The sequence below is a fragment of the Aegilops tauschii genome, chromosome 3, assembly GCF_002575655.3.
Source record: "Aegilops tauschii subsp. strangulata cultivar AL8/78 chromosome 3, Aet v6.0, whole genome shotgun sequence".
Lineage (NCBI taxonomy): Eukaryota > Viridiplantae > Streptophyta > Magnoliopsida > Poales > Poaceae > Aegilops > Aegilops tauschii.
The window spans coordinates 608,623,345-608,643,866 of record NC_053037.3 but is presented as its reverse complement, the minus strand read 5'-3'; positions in this window follow the sequence as shown (position 1 = coordinate 608,643,866).

Genomic DNA, 20,522 nt, shown 5'->3' with positions numbered 1-20,522 from the left:
TCCCCGAAACTTTCCCGGTGGCCGAAACTGGACTTCCTATATATAATTCTTCACCTCCGGACCATTTCGGAACTCCTCGTGACGTCCGGGATCTCATCCGGGACTCCGAACAACTTTCAGGTTACCGCATACTAATATCTCTACAACCCTAGTGTCACCGAACCTTAAGTGTGTAGACCCTACGGGTTCGGGAGACATGCAGACATGACCGAGACGACTCTCCGGTCAATAACCAACAGCGGGATCTGGATACCCATGTTGGCTCCCACATGTTCCTCGATGATCTCATCGGATGAACCACGATGTCGAGGATTCAATCAATCCCGTATACAATTCCCTTTGTCAATCGGTACGTTACTTGCCCGAGATTCGATCGTCGGTATCCCAATACCTCGTTCAATCTCGTTACCGGCAAGTCACTTTACTCGTACCGTAATGCATGATCCCGTGACCAACCACTTGGTCACTTTGAGCTCATTATGATGATGCATTACCGAGTGGGCCCAGAGATACCTCTCCATCATACGGAGTGACAAATCCCAGTCTCGATCCGTGTCAACCCAAGAGACACTTTCAGAGATACCTGTAGTGTACCTTTATAGTCACCCAGTTACGTTGTGACGTTTGGTACACCCAAAGCACTCCTATGGCATCTGGGAGTTACACGATCTCATGGTCTAAGGAAATGATACTTGACATTGGAAAAGCTCTAGCAAACGAACTACACGATCTTTGTGCTATGCTTAGGATTGGGTCTTGTCCATCAGATCATTCTCCTAATGATGTGATCCCGTTATCAATGACATCCAATGTCCATAGTCAGGAAACCATGACTATCTGTTGATCAACGAGCTAGTCAACTAGAGGCTCACTAGGGACATGTTGTGGTCTATGTATTCACACATGTATTACGATTTCCGGATAACACAATTATAGCATGAACAATAGAAAATTATTATGAACAAGGAAATATAATAATAACCATTTTATTATTGCCTCCAGGGCATATTTCCAACACGAACTGCATGTCACTCGCTTTTCCCCCTTGCTGAATAGGCTTAGATTCTCTGGATCCTTACACCGTAGCCCCTCAATCCAGCTCCACCTTCAATATGACTCCATGGTAGATGATCAGTCCACCCCCACGCCCCGTCGACTTCAAGCTCCGTGTGCACCGTCTTGAATCAACCCCGCGCCATAGTCTTGTCGAAGCCACACAAGCACTCAGGCCCGTGCCGCGTGTTTCCATGCCCAGAAGTCGGTCACCATCAGCGTCACGCTCCTACGTCGTCTTCGCCGATCCCACCACCGTCTTCTGTACCAACCGACTCGAGTCGATCCGTCAGACTGCCCAGTCCAATCCAGCCGAACTTGTCCGGCTACATGACATGCTCGAGGCTCCCAAATTGCCTTCCGTGAATTTCCATCCGTCACATGATAATTCCATCTTAGCTGAATTGACTTCCTGCAACACCTTCAAGCATCCCTGTTGTGCCAACAAATCTTTCACCCTTGTCTGCCATAACTCAAGGTTTTCAGTTCCGTTGAACTTCTCCACCTCAAACCCGATGCCCGATGGCGTCATGATTCTTCGTACGGCTGACCCTGTGAAAAATAACTGAGCTTCCATCGCAACGCTCCAAGTACACAAGCAAAACCTGATGAGGTACACCCCTATGTACTAATAGCAAAATCCAACCAAAAAACCTTTGATCTTCACATGGTGGCTCCCTTGCACAAAACTTGCAATGGTAGCTTTTGAACTGTCAATGTCCCTGCTAGTTTCAATGGATATGTATCACTTGACGGATCTTTCCCTTAAGCTGACCGGTTTGCCTGCATGTCCGTGTCATATACTATGGAGACTCGGTCGCCTTTTTGTCCAAAACAAATCTCACGTACTTTGCTCGAACTGCTCCTCCTATTGCTGTCTCCACCATCGTCTTGCCTGCGCTGCCACAACGGCCCAGCCCGCACGCTGCCCGTGCCATGGCACGCTGCCACCTGGGAGCCACAATCCTTAGCCAGCCCCGTCAGGGCCTTGACCAGCCATGATCCGATCTCGACGAGACTTCGTCCAGAACACCTAGCTGTTAGCTTCAACTGCTACTCCCTTCGAGCGCTGCTTTCGGTGCAAATTACACGATCGCGATCGTCAGCACCACCAACGGGAACAACGAGCCATCGAGTTATCCTTAGATCAACAGATACACCAGTCTCATCAAACCTTGCTCATGATACCACTTGTTAGAATAAATCCGAGGCATACCGTCGATCATCCGAGGACCAAGCAATCACACGAGGCACGACACCGAGATTTGTTAACGAGGTTCACCAATATGCACTACAAAAAAAGACACATCCGTGACATTTTGGGCCGAACGAAAAATTTTCTGTCATACATATGACACTTCTATGACGATAATTGTGACAAAACCCGGTATCATCATGATGTGGTGGGCTCCTACTTCTATGACAAAAAATCATGATAGAAAATGGGCTTTTCGTCCTGGGCGGGCCGGAGACGCAGCTGCATGACATTCTTTGGGCTGTCCATGACGGAAAAAACCGTGGTAGAAGCGAGGGGGAGGAAACTTTCGGGGAGTTCCCGGTTACGGTGGGAGGTCGGGGGCCGAGCGATGCGCGTTTCTCTCGTACACGTACGCGCGTGTGTGCGAGGCGTTGGCTCTAACTGAACCCGAGCGAGGCGTTGGGCTCTAACTGAACCCGAGCGATTGCACTGCAGGCTACGCGTTACTGAACCCGAGCGATCGATCGATGGCTGTTAACTGAACCCGATCGAGCGATTCCTTCGCTACTGCTGCTAACTGAAGCCGGTCGATTGGATGAACAGTGAGCGTTGCGGGGGGGGGGGTGGATGAACAGTGAGCGGTGGCGTTGCCTCTGGATGAACAGGACCCCGTGGTGTGGTGGAGGGCTGGATGAACAGTAGACGGTGGAGGGGTGCCCGTGGAGGGGTGGTTGAACAGGACCCCGTGGTGTGGAGGGCTGGATGAATAGTAGACGGTGGAGGGGTGCCCGTGGAGGGGTGGTTGAACAGTAGCCGGTGGAGTAGCGCGCGGTGGAGGCTAGATGAATAGGAGCCCGTGGAGGCTGGAGGAGGTCGACGATGCCCGTGGAGGCTGGAGGAGGTCGGCGGTGGAGATGAACAGTATCCCGTGGAGTCCCGTTTTGCGGTACGCCACACCCCTCCCAATGAACAGGACCCCCGTTTCGACCGTAGGAGGTCCGTTTCGTCTGTTTTGCGGTACGCCACACCCCTCCCGATCAACAGGACCCCCGTTTCGACCGTAGGAGGTCCGTTTCGTCCGTTTTGCGGTACGCCACACCCCTCCCGATCAACAGGACCCCCGTTTCGACCGTAGGAGGTCCGTTTCCTCCGTTTTGCGGTACGCCAGACCCCTCCCGATCAACAGGACCCCGTTCCGAATTTAGGAGGTCCGTTTCCTCCGTTGTGCGGTACGCCAGGCCTCGTTTCCATCGCCTGTTCCGTCCAAGCCCTCCCGATGAACACGACCACGCGTTCCGTTGCCTCCCGATGAACACGACACATTCCTTTGCCTCCCCATGAACACGACGCATTCCGTTGCCTCCCCATGAACACGACGACGACGCTGTTTCTCCGTTCCGACCCAGCCATGTACACGAGCCCTGGCCGTACGTATGCGTGAGTAGGCGTTCGAGACCCCGCCCGTATGTACACATACGTGGCCGTATTTTCTTTCTTGCATCCTGGCCGATGTACGTACGTGTACATGCTACGTGCGCGCCTCTACTACGACACGTACGCGCCTCTACTACGACACGTGCGCGCCTCTACATCCACCAGTATATATGTACGTACACGTTCGCGACCAGAATGACAACGCTACGTACGCTTGGACCAGGTGGGTCCCGACTGTCAGGCACTTCCTTGCCTGCGAAGATGTAGCTGGTGGGTCCCAGCAGTCAGGGGGGCGAATCATTTTTTTTGCCCGGACGCACTTCCTTGCATGCGAAGATGTAGCTGGTGGGTCCCAGTAGTCAGGGGGAAACGTTTTTTTCGCGAAATACAGTGGCCCGTCCGGTGGGTCCCAGCTGTCAGGTGGAGGAATCATTATTTTCCGTGTAATAAGGAGGCACTTCCTTGCTACGGCCATGGACCCAGCTGTCAGCCTCTCCACGTATAGTCCACGTCCGATGGAAGTCGTTCCTTGACCACGTTGACCACGCCGCGCCGAAAGCACCAGGGCGGTGGACGATGGCGAGGCCTAGGAAGGGGACGACGGGGAGCCGGGGAAGACGTGGTAGTGGAAGCCCGCGTGGAGAGGAGTACGAGGGTTCACTGGTTCGGCTGCGGTGTGAGGCTGCCGTCGCCGCTGGGTCTGGCCAGCGGTGGGAATAGTAGGGGGCGATGAGGCCTCCGCGGCAGTACAGCCGGCCACGGGAGGCAGGAGCATGCGGCACGACCGGCGCTGCTTTGGGCGGCTGGAGCAAGAAGACCAGAGGTTGAAGAAGCACTGCGGCCGTTGGATGGACATCGTACGGTCACTGGAGCTAGAATCGTTCATATTGACTAAAGTTGACAAAGGCCCCCGTCCCAGTCAACTTAGTAGGCCCACAAGTCAGCCTCCCACCATGGTAGGTCCCAGCTAGCAGGGGGAGTATTCATTTTTTGTGCGTAATAAGGAGGCACTTCCGGTGGGTTCGAGCTGACAGCGGGGGGAACGTTTTTTTCGCGAAATACGCTGGCCCGTCCGGTGGGTCCCAGCAGTCAGGGGTGAAACGTTTTTTCCGCGAAATAAGGTGGCCCGTCCGGTGGGTCCCTGCTGTCAGGTGGAGGAATAATTATTTTGCGCGTAATAAGGAGGCACTTCCTTGCGGCCGCCTGGACCCAGTTGTCAGCCTCTCCATGTACAGTACTCTTCCGATGGAAGTCGGTCGTTGACCATGTTGACCACGCCGCGCCGAGAGCACCAGGGCGGTGGTCTGGACGACGGCGAGGCCTAGGAAGGGGACGACGCGGAGCCGGGGAAGACGCAGCAGTGGAAGCCCGCGCGAAGAGGAGTACGAGGGTTCACTGGTTCGGCTGCGGTGTGAGGCTGCCGTCGCCGCAGAATAACAGGGGGTGTGGGTGAGTAGAGGGATGGCCTGGCCAGCGGTGGGAGTAGTACGGGGCGGTGAGGCCTCCGCGGCATCACAGCCGGCCACGGGAGGCAGGAGCACGCGACACGACCGGCGCTGCTTTGGGCGGCTGGAGCAAGAAGACCAGAGGTTGAAGAAGCACTACGGCCGTTGGATGGACATCGTACGATCACTGCAGCTAGAATCGTATATATTGACTAAGTTGACAAAGCCCTTGGTACGCGTCAACTTAGTAGGCCCATAGCTCGGATTTGGCAGAGAACATATAGCCCATTTGCGATTTGTAAGAATGTACAGCCCATTTTTAATTCTAATGGAATTTACTACAACCCATTTACAGTTTGTTGAAAGTACAGCCCAACTTCTAGCTAGGACAACGATTAATAATTTCAAACAACCGCTCAAAACAGAATTCAAAAAAAATTCCCACATTTTGATGGATCCGAAATAATTTTATCTGAAATTTCTAGTCAGGTTAAATATAATTTCAAAATAAAGTTGTATTACGTTAAAATCCAACGAAATATTGCGCGCGCAACAAGTAATGAAATTAAAATTTTCAAATTCCAAAAATAATATATTTTTCAAACTAATTACGTGTTTGGTGCATAGTAACTGTCCAGTTATTATAATTACATCTCATTTATTATTTCTTAAAGTCCATTTTCTTGTTAAGCCTAATGCATACCTCCTAGGAAAGTTTGCAGCCCAGCGGGGCGGAGAATAACAAGTTGACCCGGATATTGTGTACAACTGTCGGCCCAGTTGCACTGCTGATGTTGAAAAAAAGGCCTGTTTAGTACAGTACAACCTAACATGGTTACTCAGCCCACATTCAGCGACGCCGGAAAGGCCCAAACAAGGCTTCTGTACAACTTTTTGAAGTCATTGAGCTTAATTAATAACTTAAGAAAAAAGTTAGATTACAGTGGAACCTAATTAAAAGCTGTCATGAGCAAATAAATAATTCAACGGGTCCCACTTGTGCGTGTGCGCGTGTGTGTGCGTGTGTGTGTGTGTGTGTGTGAGAGAGAGAGAGAGAGAGAGAGAGAGAGAGATAGAGAGAGAGACCCATCGGTCGATGCTCGTAAATACTCAGTAAAAACTTATATAGTTGACACAATCATATAGAACATCATAGCACACTGAACTTGCATACAAAAATTTCACGCAGGCGGCACAATCAAGATTCTGTTGTTACCTCAAATTAGAGCACATCCAGGCAGCCAGCCCTACCTCTTCTTCCAAAGAAGCAGTGGCCTCCGCCGCACGATGGAGTAGGCCCTGTGCCCTCCATCGTTCTGAGCAACACGGGGAAAGTCTGACGTTGACTCCTGTAATGGACGTCGTCGACGGACCCAGGCACCAGCGGCGGCGGCAGGACTTCGATTGATGGATTGACCACTTCTTCGACATGCACGAACACTCGATACAGGTACATCCCTAACGTGGTCCGCGGCGGCCTTGGTGGCGATGAATAGTACAATCCCGGTTCCTGCACCGGTATCTCAACACCAATCACCTTCGGTATGGTGGACGGCTTCTTCATCCATGCCATAACCGTCAGAGCCCAGCTATCTAGAGGAACAAACATACTTACGAGCTCACCTCCAAGGTCGTTGATAAGCTCGTTCATGGACTCGCTGTTCCAAGCACGTCGAGGCATGCCGTGGAAGGTAAGCTTTGTTAAAAACTCAAGCTCAGAGGGGACCGAGCCCCATCCTGGGTGCCACCGATCAAAGCTCACCAGCGCGCCATCGCAGAACAAACGCCGGGAAGATTCGAACACACGACTGCAGTCAAAAGTTGTCCGAAACCTGACGAAGAAATCAGGCGGTGGCGGACAGACTTCGACGATCAAGTCACTTATTTGGATGCCGTGCGCAATGCCAAGAGCTTTGACAAGGTCGTCCGGCGAGACGGGAGGCCGGTCGCCGTTGATGGTTACCATCAGCACTTTACCGGCAAACTGGTCGTCAAGCGCCGCCATGCCACTGTTGAGCGACAGCACGCAGCGACCGAAGGCAGGACGGACCTCAGGATCTCCGGCTCGGAGATCCGCGTTGACCGGTGACATGATAGTGCGATTGAGTACAGGGAGTACAAGAGGGGGATTTGGGGGAACTGGAGTAGGAATCGAGATTCCAGAGGTGGGGGAGGGCCGGGACACTGGGGATGAAAAGGTAGCATGAATTTCGAGCACGCGCCAATATGCTCTCGGCGCGCAAGCGCACGAAAATACCGGTGGTGCCCACATGTCGGCCTAAGAGTCCTTATTCTTTCTTTTTTGGAGAGCCCGGCCTTTTTTTTCAGGATCTTTTGAGAGCCCGGCCTGAGAGTCATAATTGACCTGTTTGGCATTGCGTTACTACTCGGCCCATATTCAACGACACCTCACTGGCCCAAACAAGTGTACATCATCGAAAAGACACTGAGCTCAAATTATATAACTTGAAAAAAGGAGATATACTCTGAACACTAGAGAATGGTGATGCCCTCATTTAGCCCACCAGTAGTTCGAGACAATAAACAGTTCAAAACAACGATATATACAACATTCAAACACTAACTAGTGACTACTACTGACATAAACAGCAAGACATGATAGTTCATAAGAAGTCTTGCTACACCACCAAAACGCACCCATCTGCAGCGCTCAGACACTCGTGATCCAGACGAGAATGACATTCTAAACAGAAGCAACTATTACATAGTAAGAGTGACATAGACGAGGATGACCAAATGACAAGGAATATGCATAACAAAAGAAAGAACTACCCATCCAGAACCAGCAGCAAAGACAACAAAGTCATTCGAAGAGATGATCCAACACCATCATAATTTGCAGCCCCGCTTCAGCGACCAGTGATCCGGAGACACCAGTACTCCACCCTTTCGATGCAACAGCCCAATTACCTATCAACCTGAAGGCTTGAACCACATCACTGCCTGTCATAATTGAGACATCCAAGGATCAAAGTTAATCCGGATGCCTTTGTCATTCTCACCTTCTTTTGGCTGCAGGCTGTATCGTTGACAATCAGGGGAGTTTGCTCCCGAACTCCTAGGGCTCGCCGTGTAGACACAGTTTTCAATAGCAAATAGAGCCTCTCTGCCATCAAGGTCCTTGCCAACGGTGATCTCCTGGTTAATCGGATAATTGAGTCCAAGAAACAGAGAGTGTGAACCAAGGCTGTTTACCCGCCTCCAACTAAAAAATCCTAAAGGCCCCAACAAGCTGGTATCCTGCTCATAGACGTAACCGCCACTGTCCGGATACTTACGTATTACACGGTGCTTGTATACAGTGGGGTTTTTGCAATATAACTTTTCCGGCTCATGTGTCCGAATGATCATCAGTCTTTTGCCGTCGTCTTATCGAGCGAGGAACCAGTTGTGCTTCCCTGTTTTTGGCAAAGGTGGTGTGATTACAAAGGGCAGTAACTGTAGGGACACTTCATCATATAAAAAAGGACAGGCATTGTTAATGTAAGATCAGCATTGTTCAGTGTATGAGTAGGATAATGCAAGAAACAGCATTGATATGTCCCTGTTGGAACTGGGAGGAAAATACAGGGAAATGTATACTGGGTTCGAAAATATAGAAGTGCCATGCATGGTTATACTCATGTTATCTCGCAATCGATTCTTCACAGGAAACTACCATGTCATGCATGTTATGTACTCCCTCCATTCCCAAATATTTGTCTTTCTAGGCATTTCAAATAGACACAACATACGGATGTATGTAGACATATTTTAGAGTGTAGATTCACTCATTTTGCTCCGTATGTAGTCACTTGTTAAAATCTCTAGAAAGACAAATATTTGGGAACGGAGGGAGTAATCATGTTCTATCCTCACAAACAAATTCTTCATGGTAACTAACAGACCATGCATTGTTATATACTCGTGTTCTGTGGGCAAAAATTTTGTGAGGATATTATTCTAGCCATTGATTGCTGAAGGGCGAATATAGGTATGTACACATGGTAAGCATTGCAGGATTTCACTACTTCCAAATATAGAGTTCTCCATATGCACATTTACTTCCCTAATGTATGGTTAGATGAAACCAACAGTGTGGTGCATGTTTCTACATCATGAAAATGAGGAAACTAACATGGCCATTGATACACACTCATATTTAGTAGTAGTATATAGATTACTGTAAAATAAGGATAATATCCATATATTCCTAACCGTTTGATTATTCAGGGTACAAATTGGCTGTAATGACATGGTCACAATCGCATGAATTAACTCATTCCAAATATAGCTGATTTACGGCGTCTCTAATACATTGCTATAGTTCTACTCAAATTCTGCTCAAACAGGGATATGCCAATCATCACAAAAAGTTCAAACAGTGTCATGGCGTCATCATTAACATGAGACGGAAACAACTTACACGCGCCGTCCCAGCAATACATGGTGCCATCTGCTTCGTCGATCGCGTAGATGATGTCATTGTGTTCAATAGCATCACAGAAGTGTGTATCAGCTTTGACGATGATCAACTGCGAGCCGAGTTGTCTCCAGCTAAAGAAGGCACCGGCGTAAAGATAGGCGAGTCCGCGGTCGAACAAGGCAATTAGCTTGAAGTCTGCGTAATTCGCATCTCGTGTGGGCACTTGGCAGATTACAATCTTCTGCAAAACAAGGTCCGTCCAACTAACGTAGTAATCTAGATGACTTGGACCGCGATGGTAATACTCTATATAATTCAACGGAGGAAGGATAATCTCATGGGAGGTCTGGAAGTTCACGAGCACCAACTTTTTACCGTCTTCTCTGAAGACAGCCATCCAGTGGGAGTTCATGCCGACCCAGTACATACCTGCCAAGAAGTTTCGGGCGATGGTGATTGGATCGATGTCGAGGGAAATGATGTACGGCGACCCACTACATACCTGCAAAGAAGTTTCGGCTAATGGAGATCGGATTGAAGTCGAGGGGCATCATGCACGCCTCCGTATCATGGTGAGCTAATCTTGCAAGACCAGATAGCAGCAAGCAGGGTGTCTTGATAAGCTTAGGCCTCGCTTCGACGATGGCCGTGTGCATGTCCCTCGAGCATGCAGCCAGCCGCAGGGCGCTCAACATATCCATACACGAACAACAGAGGTCGAGGATGTCACTGGGGAGATTGCTCCAATCGTGGCTCATATGGATGCTACGCGGTTCGCGTTCGGCCATGGTGGAGTTTGGAAGGGGGCTTGATTTACGGGGGAGAAGGATCTTGGTGCTGGAGCGGCTAGCGAGGGAATAGTGGTACTGGGGGAGGCGAGTGAGGCGACGGTACACGGGGGCACAGTGAGATGGAGACGGAGACGGAGACGGAGAAGGAGATGGAGATGGAGTGGTGCTATGGGAGCGGAGAGGGAGACGAGGCGAGGCGCCAATGTGTTGTACAGCGGCGGTGACAGACTGCACAGTGCACAGGGTGAGGCTGACTTTGGTAACCCGAACACGCCGCCTGGACTAGTGTCAGGCGCAGGGTGTTGTCACTTCACTGTGAGGACCGGATGAATAGTATTTTGACCATCAAGTGTACCACAGTTGTACTACTACTACTACTACTACTACTACTACTACTAGGAACATGAGTACTCCAGTATTGTAGAGCGGAAATAGGTCTCCCGTGCTAGCATGCTTGTTCACTTCATCATTCAGGTATCATCCATATTGCGAGCAGAAAAAATTCTCGTGCATGCCCAATCAACGCCCTGCTGCGATGCATGCAGTGGTCGTTCTGGTGCATCAAGGACGGCATGCAGATCGTTCCACACTTGGGAAGAGGAAAAATGGAAAGGTAGAATGCGGCAGCAGAGGAAGAGAACACTGGCTAACGAGGCTGGGAGGGGATCGAGCAGGAAGTTAATGCTCCACGCCTAAAGGTTTTGGGAAAACCTGATTTTCATAAGGTGACTTATACTCACCTAAACGGAGGGAGTATTCCTTAACAAGAGAATGTTGTGTCTCCCACTCACGCGCTCAAAAAAAAACTACGACACATTTTTTTATCTGTTTGCATAGGTCCCACCTATCAGGAAGGATGGGCACGTACACGAACAGGTACGACTCATTAGTCTACCCGCATATCCTTTTCGTTTAGTCTACCTAGCCGTCTAATCAACTGCCTGCACGCCACTTCTCCCATTTACTTCTCCATCGGGAACCGATTCTCCTCGGCTTCTTCACCTCCCCTTCGTCTTCATTTGCATCCAAACCCCACTGTGTTCACATTGTTTTAACCTCTTTAAATAATCATCTACTACTTCAGTTATACTAGCCATCTAATCCTAATTCTCCAAACCATAGCCCTCCGTTCCAGCAGTTCCAAATGGCGAAAGAGATCGAGATGCAGGTTTTTAGCGTCCAACATGTCCTCGTCGAAGGCTCGATGCGCATAGTTGCCACCGTCACCGTCCACCCAAGGGTTGTTCGGCAAAGGATCAACAATGTATCCAACTCCCTCGAAAAGGTAGAGACGAGGGTCATCGGTCTCGACGCAGAGTACACGGAGCGTGCCCCTGGGAAGATCCAGCGCGCCGCCGTCCTTCAGCTGTGCCTCGAAGATGATGTTTTGGTGTACCACATCATACACTCGCCCTCCATACCAGGTGAGCTTCACAATTTCTTGTCTCGGGAGGACGTATACTTCTGTGGGGCAGCCATCGAAGGGGACAAACAGAAGCTGGAGCCGTACAACCTTGATTTGAAAAGCATCGCTGACCTACAAACCAGAATCAAAATTCCTGTAGAAGATTGTGATAAACAGACACCATCCCTATTCGACGTAGCAAATTTTGTGCTCGGTACAAATCTTCAAAAGGGTGACGAGACGGTGGCATTAAGGTCGTCTGGATGGGAGAATTGTCCCTTGACGTACGAGCGGATAAAATATGCTGCCCTCGATGCCCGTGTGAGTTTCGAGATAGCTGCAAGGTCCAAAGAGCTTGTTGCGAAGCCGTCTCCCACAGAGAATGAACTAGCAGGAGGGCATTATGGATGGATGAACTATTTCATCTCTTGTAAAAAAATTATTCCCTCTCGGTGTATATTGATATAGATGGACTATTTCGATGGTGTGCATGTCTTTGGAACAGAGTAGTAGCGTGGGTCTGCTTGACTATAAGGAACTATTTATCCGCATATATAGCTTTCTCTGCTACTCCTTCCAGTGATCGGTATGCAGTGCATGTGTCCGTAGACATGACAGCTTGTCCGGAAGTTCAACTACGGCGACCATCACGTTTCATCTCGCGATTCCCACGACGCCTCTCCAACCCACGGCACCACGCCCCCCGACGTGCGCCTCACCCCTCTCGGCCGCACCGCCCCTCGCCTTTGTGTGCATGACATGTGGGCCACCTAAAATGTGGCGAGCATCAAGTTTCTACCACAACCACCCGCGATTCCCACGACGCCGCTCGAACCCATGAAACCACACGTCCCCCGACCCACGGCTCACCCCTCTTGGCCCCACTGCCCCTCTGCCTACGGGAGCATTACATGTGGACCAGTCACCTATCGGGTCCACATGTTATTGACTCAAAGGTAGGTGTAGTAAGGCGCTGAAGCTCAGTCCCGACGGCCCTGAGAGGGAAATGTAACTCCTGCGCCAAGGCTTGTGGTGCTCCCGCAGCACGAACTCGTGCCAAACTCGAGATTTGTTTCTTTACTATACATGCATGCAACGATTTAATGGACATTGTAATCTCAACATGTGATGGGGAGCTCTAAATTTGAATTTGAAACTTATAAAACGAAAAGATTCAAAACAAATAAACTGGGAGAGAGGGAGTATATCGTAGGATGTGTCCCATACAAAATAAGTCCCCTGGTTTGTCACCGTGAAGATGCGGTTAGAAAGGAGCACAGCCTCTTCATACTCGTACGGCAACAAATCGGCCGCAGACGGCATGGTCCGCCTTTGACCGCCATGTGCAAGGTTCGTGCTATATTATTCAATCTCATCGTGGTTCCATCGTACCAATTCATGCGGTGGCCCGTTGCATGGCTGATACCAATGTTGGACAAAGGTTCTACGGGAACGGTGTCACCGTTGTAAATGTTGTGCAAATTGATGTTGGTACCCTCCCGTACATATGCAAGCCAATCTCCACTCGCACCGAGCGTAACCTGTGAAACAGTGGGCAGGGGGAGAATTAGGAAATGGACACGGAAGTAGTCTTTAGAATGCATTTACTATGTGATCAAACTCATCTTACCTGCTCATCGGAGGAAATCCGAGTGCCCCTCAACGTCGGCATCTCAAGGGGCATCAACTTGCAACTACGGCCACGCCGCGCTGGAGAGACCCCCAAGGAAACATCCTCGTGCGTTCCACGGAACATCAAGATGCATTTGTATGAGTAGTTTATCTTGTGAGAGAAAAGGATGAACGAGGGAAGGCCTCTAGAGATATAGATGGACACTACTACTACCAATGTGCTGGCCCGTGCGTTGCAATGGATCCAAAGTAGTAGAATAATACTTGTTCACATGCTTGAAATATAAACACTCTAGTTTTGATATACATGTGTCAGCAGACATGACAGCTTGTCCATGGAAGTTGAACCACGGCGACCATCACGTTTCTTGTTTCTACCACTGCCACACCCACACGCGATTCCCACGACGCCGCTCCAACCCACGACACGACGTCCCCCGACGTGGACATGGATCCTCTGACGTGGCTATCACTGTCTTGCCCTGCCTTTCCTTCGCTGACAGGTGGGACCCACGCTTATGGGTCCCACATGTCAGTGACAGAATGGTAGGATTGTTCGCGTCAGGGGATCCTCATCCCCCCGACATGCCCCTCATCCCTCTCGGCCCCACCGCTCCTCTGCCTTTGTGTGCATGACATGCGGGCCAGCTGAACTGCGGCGACCATCAACTTTCTACCACAGACACACCAGATTGGACGCGGTTTGCCTGCTCCGCTGCTGTGCTCTGATCCGTACTCCCGCGCCATCGAATTTTCATCCAGCGGCTGTGACACATTTCGTCCCAGGCATCAATCGTCAGCCGGAGTACTTATGTACTACAGGTAGTACCCGCCGGTGTGGCCATCTACGCCTCGTAACGCCCCGACGCCCAGCTGTGGCACCCTCGCCACGACCACGCCATCACCGGCCGGTTCATCTCGAATGAGTGAGTCGCGAACCACGCCACCACCATGAGAATGACATTTGGGCCAGCCGCATTTAAGGTCCGCATGTCATTGACTCATAGGCCGGGCACTAAGCCACTGAAGTTCGGTCCCGTGGGCCCCGAGAGGGAAATGTAACTCCTGCGGCAGGCCTTGTCGTGCTCCCGCAGTATGAGTTCATGCCAAAACTGGAATTTGTTTCTTACTACTACCAACTAGTAGTAGTAAGGTACACGTGCATTGCACGCATGAGATTCTGGTGGTTTGTGCATTATGCTTCTACATGGTGGAGCTTTCTGGATTCTAACATGTGGCAAAATCTGGTGGAATGTAAGGTTAGGCAAGTTTGATTAACTTAGGTGAGTGTTTGGTTCAAGCCACACCTTAGGCAAGCCACACTAAGGCCCCACATGACATACACACAAAAAATGTGGCAAGATTCCCTTAGGCTTGCCAACTTGTGGCTCTCATTTTGAAGAACTAATAACTTTGCCTAAGCTTAGTTGTGCCAAAGTTAGTCATGAATTAAGTTCAACCATGGAGTCTTCTAGATTATACATGTGGCAGAATCTGGTGGATGATATCCAACGGCCAGTAGTGCTCGGATTTGCCATCTTTGTACCGTCGGATTGGCTTCATCCAACGATCAACTTTCAAAGTTTTTCACACACTATATAGGGGGTATAGATATAGATGTGCCGGTCCGTTGCAATGGATCCAAAGTATATCTATTTAGTGGAGTGCACTCTAAACACATTATCTATTTATTTTTCTCTAACCTTCCGTAGCCATGCAACCAAGCCACATAAGCTTCATGGGTGCCCCCCACATCATATTATTCATACTACATTGATTGAAAAAAAAAGATAAATCACCCAAAACAAGATCTTCCCTTTTTTGTTCCTACGATGTTGTGCCATGCACGTACCTACTAGTTGTATAGTGGTAGTACTAGTAATATAGTATTAGGAGTACAAACTTGGTACTAGTAGGAGTAATACTAGTACGGAATGCTCCTACTCTATCAACGAGCCCCGTCTGACACCAAATTTCTTGACTTCCGTGCTATAGCTAGATCTTCCCCTCGTTTATGTTTTCCAACCCGGCGGTCCCACATGAAAGTGAAAATGCTAGGCAACACGCCTTCCCTAAGCTATGTGTCGTGCCGGAGGGGCCGTGTTGTACTCCCGATTCCCACGCGTGTGGGGGTGCGACGCGAACGCGGCAGGCCTTTTCCTTTTACCAGCAATGTGCCCGTGCGTTGCGACGGATCCAAAGTAGTAGAATAGTAGTATTTGTTCACAAACTTGAAAGAAATCACTATTGTTTTGATATACTCCTAATATATTACTCCCTCCGTACCTAAATATTTGTCTTTTTTGAGATTTTCAAATGGACTATCACATACGGATTATATAGACATATTCTAGTGTTTCTAGCAAGATGCCCGCGCGTTGCACGAAGTTGATGGAAAAGGTAAGCACAACTTATAAATTGACGGATGGAGTACTAGTTACAGTGATGCATATAATTAAGCAAAGGGATCGCACATGTCGGTATTGACTGGAACGAGAATGCAACAGCACAATAAGAATTAAGGCCACGATGATGCGATCGCAGTGGTGGTTACAGAAGGCAAGAAGAAAGATGGATCCACGAACGTACGACCTCCTCCTCCTCAACTTAGTGCGCCGGGCCACCGACCGGCGGCTAAGGAGCGGCGGCTTTTGTGGCGAGGTCGAGGTGCTTCTCAGGAAAGGCATCCAAGGCTTCCAGCCGGTTGAGGAAGGCCAACGTCGTAGCGTCCTCACTGGCCTTGTAGATACCTATGTACACGATTTGCTCGTACACGTGGATGTGTAGGTCGACGAATTCTTGCAAGGCGAGGCGCCTCGCGGCGAGTGCGACCTCCAGGTGCACATTCTTCGTGGCGTCGGCGGGCAGTCGCAGGGCCACCAGTGCTTGAACGAGGTTCCGGCCATGGAGGCCGATTAGGGTGGCAGGCAATGAGGAGCCCGGACGCGCGGGCTGGAGGAGTACGGCGATGTCGTCCGCGAGCTTCTTGAGGACGGTGAACTTGTTGCTGGTGGCAACGATCATCTGGTCCAACTGAGAGTCATAGTTGGCGTCGACGGCGGACATCCACCAGCCGGTCTCCAACACCGTCTGGAGACGATCCTCGGCGCCATGCCGCAGGCCGGCGTCGTGGACCATCTGGCGCAGCCGCTGGCCGCTCACGCGCATCGCCGCCATGGGTCTGGAGTGAGCTCTTTTGCGCTTAGTGTAGGTGCTTAGGCAAATGCTTAGGTGCGTACGATGTGGTAGATGCATTGGAATGGAGGGGCGCCTTTATATGAGGGCAATGACACGCGTTCCATTCGGAGAGCAGCGTGCCAGACCAACCGACCGTCTGGGGTGCGACGCGAACGCGACGGGCGTGCTGTATACTCCGTACATGTGTACCACCGTTTTCTAGACGCTTTGCTCCATGGCGCGGGCGCAATCCATGGATACAAAATTAGTATGCTGTATACTATTTAAAATTCGAGGGCGGGGCTTTTCCTGCGCGGTAGGTGGGGCAGTTCCGCCTAGTCGGTTCGACAGAGACGCGAGAAGACGAGGGAGTAGGCTGCTGCAAATGTAGTGCTGTGTGATTTGGCAGCGAGTTACTGCTGGACAGGTGGGGCCCCGTGATTTGACTTGCCATTATCATTTTAACTGCGGCGCTACGACCGGCGTGAGTCTCCCGATTCCTGACCACCTCCATCCAGGTGCCTCTCCCAATGCTCCACCATGTAGTAGAGGTTGGCTCTTGCATGAGAGCCCACTTCTCCATTTTTTCCTTGCCTCTCTTTCCTCCACATATGCAAAAATGCCATGTAAAGCGCACTATTGTACTTACTTGCTCCTACAGGTGCTTAAGCTTGCCACATAGGCATAAAGTCTGATGTGGCAAGTTAATCAAGAAGAGAGAGACTAGTTTGGTGACCCAAGGAAGAAATGGTGCTAAGCGCGTGTACCTAGGTGAAAAGACAATTTTGAGTCTATAGCTAATTAAATGAAGCAAACTTAGCAACACCATTTCATTGGAAGAGGTCACTCCTTGGCAAATGCAATAGATACTAGTACTCCCTGTGCCCCATAATATAAGAACGTTTTTGGCACTACACTAGTGTCAAAAACGTTCTTATATTATGGGACGGAGGGAGTACGAAGAAAGAGATAGAGAGAAGTAAAAAAATAAATACACTTATAGCCAACCTTATAGCCAAAACCTTGTTGTAGTATGAGTGACTAAGTGATGACTATGTATGACATGCCAACATCAGATAGCCTAATGCACCGTGTTAAATCTCCAAGGGCGCGACCGCACGAGCGACGCGACGGTCGTGGGAGGCGCGACCACGATACGGCCTGCAGGCAGCCCTTGGATCTGAAATCAAACGGTCGCATGCTAAGTTGCTGAAAATTTGCAGAATAACCCTCCAGGATAGGATATTCACCCATAGGTCTAGAATCACGCCATGCAACCATTCGATCTCAGATCCAAGGGCTCTTGGAAGCCCGTATCATGGGAGAATGGAAAGCCACTACTCTGCCGTTCGCACGCTGGCAGTTCGCTCCTACTCGTCCTCGCACGTCCTTCAATACTACGGCGGTTCGCTCCTAGTCGTCCCGTCCATTCACATTACGGCAGTTCCACTAATCCTAACCCTCCTCCCAAATCCATGGCGTCCCAAATCTCCCCGATCGGCGGTGAGTACAAGGTTAGAACCATCACCGGCGACGAGTTCGACGTCATCTACACCCGTTCTTCCGCGACGGTGAAAGGATGTCTTTCTCGCTTTAGACGCATGTTCGAAGACTCAGATGATAAGTGGGTCGCTGGGCTAGATATTGAGTACACCACAGTCCTGGGACGAGAGAAGGATCTAAAGGACGAAGAGAGGAAGAAGCCCGCCGTGATCCAGGTTCGCGTGCATGACTTATGCTTGGTCTACCACATATGCCATGCCGACGTTGAGTGCCAGGATTTTAAGGACTTCCTCGAGAGCAACCTAGTCAAATTCGTTACTGTAGACTTTGGTAACGACAAAGAAGTCCTGCGTCGGATAGGCCTCGTTGTAGGCAACACCTTCGACCTCCAGAAGAATCGGCTGGTGTCCCCTCGTCAGCCTTCAATGCTGACCCTGGCAGGAGCCATGGTTCATCCTTCGTACGGTAAACTGGAGAAACCTCCATACACGTTTCATCGTCATGCATGGCAGCGGAATGTACTAGATATAGACCACATCCACTACGCTGCAATGGATGGCTACCTTTGCTTCAATATCTACAAGGGTTGGATGAAGAGCAACAGCCAAGTGTGCGGTTCAAGCAAAGAAGTATCGGCCAAGAGGAAGAGGGACAAGGACGAAGTCGAGGACGTGGACGAGGACTCCGAGTAAGGTGGCAGTGTCGTTGCTCATGGTGGTTCTAATGCAGTGTCTACCGGAATAGTTGCAAAGTTTAATTTCAGGTGTGCTTAATTTAATTTGAGGGGTGTGTTGTGCTGAGCCCCCAGCAGAACTATGTTATGTTTCTTCTTGTTACTTTAACTCTTCAGTACGTACATACTAGTATTTCTTACATTTCATCTTCTAGTTGGTATAGTACTACCACTCGTTTCTTCACATTATATACGTACAATATATATGGCCAACATCATATAGCCAGCAGTTTAGTTGTCAAAGAATTTCAGGGTGCTTAGTTTTGTCAAAGAATTCCAGGGTGCTTAGTTTTATTTGAGGGGTGGGTTGTGCACTTGTGCTGGACACCATTATTGTGACAAGCCTTTTTAATAGTACTATATGCATAATTTGGCGACGAGCGCTCTCTATATGTACCACCTTTTTTTTAATTTCATGTTTTGCTCCATGGCGCAATCCATCGATACTACTACTGTACAAAAGTGGAGTATATACATTTTTTAAAAGGCTAGAGGGCGGCGCAGTCTAGCTCGGTCGGTTTCACGAGAGGCAAGGGCCTTTGTGATTTGACGGCTCATTACTGCTGTCAAATCGAATAGTACTGCGCCGCCCGCTGCATGCCCGGCGCCTCCATTAAACCCCTTCGTTAAACCCACATGCAAACCAATAATCCTACTCCTGCCACACGTCCGTTCATGAGCAATCCGGAATTAAACGCAACACCGGCCGAGCTCCTCCCGTCCGCCCTCAGTTTAAACGAGGCCAGACGCCGGCCAAGCTCCTACCGTCTGCCCTATATTTACACGAGGCCAGACAGACAGCGGGCAAGAATCGCACCCCTCCGCCGCTCCCCCATCTCCTCCTTCACCATTTTCTCCACTCTTCCGATGGCTTCCGATGAGCTGTTCTCCATATTACCCGGCTAGGTGGCCCGCCGAGCCCTCCGGATACGGGCGAGGCCGCTCGGTGCTTCACCAACCTCGCTTGGCCCGACGGAGCCAGTTGCCGCCCCAAGTAGGCGCGTGGTTCAGCAACTCGCTGCTCCAGTTCAGCTCGATGAGGAGTGGCGAGTTGCTCCACGCCGGCACGGCGGCTAGCACGCCGGTACGGGTGCCGTCGCTGCCGTGTTGTACCGTGCCACCAGTGTCTGCGGTGGCCGCACCTCCCGTGTCTGTGGGCGCGCCTCCCGTGCCTGCGGCAGCGCCATGCACGCAGAGACAGAAGCCGGGTGCGTGGAGAGCGACGAGTCGGTGGCCAGCTTCTCCGTGTCCGCCGCCATCATCGAGGAGAAGTAGAACACGGGAGGCCGCCGCCACTTGGGACCCATGAAGGTTACCGACGAGGCGACGACCACGGATTCAGGTGGTTTCTTTGCTGCTTCGTCTCTTCCGAGGACCTTCGTCGACCCCGCAAGTGTCTGGCGGACATGAGGAAGACAAAGGGATCCACGGGCGGCCATTTAGAACTAAAATAAGTCTAGATACATCCATTTCTAGGACAAGTATTTCCGGGCGGAGGGAGTATTAATTATACAAGAGAGCCGGATTGGCACCTCTTAGTTCATGTAATGGTAATGAAATCCATCATGTTTATATGAAGATCCGGCTTTTTTATACGAAATCCTTCATGCTTATATGAAATCAGTCCGTGTTTGCACGAATTTCATATGGTTGGTTAGAATTCTAAAAATGTATGCCGCTGGCGTTTGATGTCGTCCTCCGCTTAAGGAAGCGGGAGGAAATTTG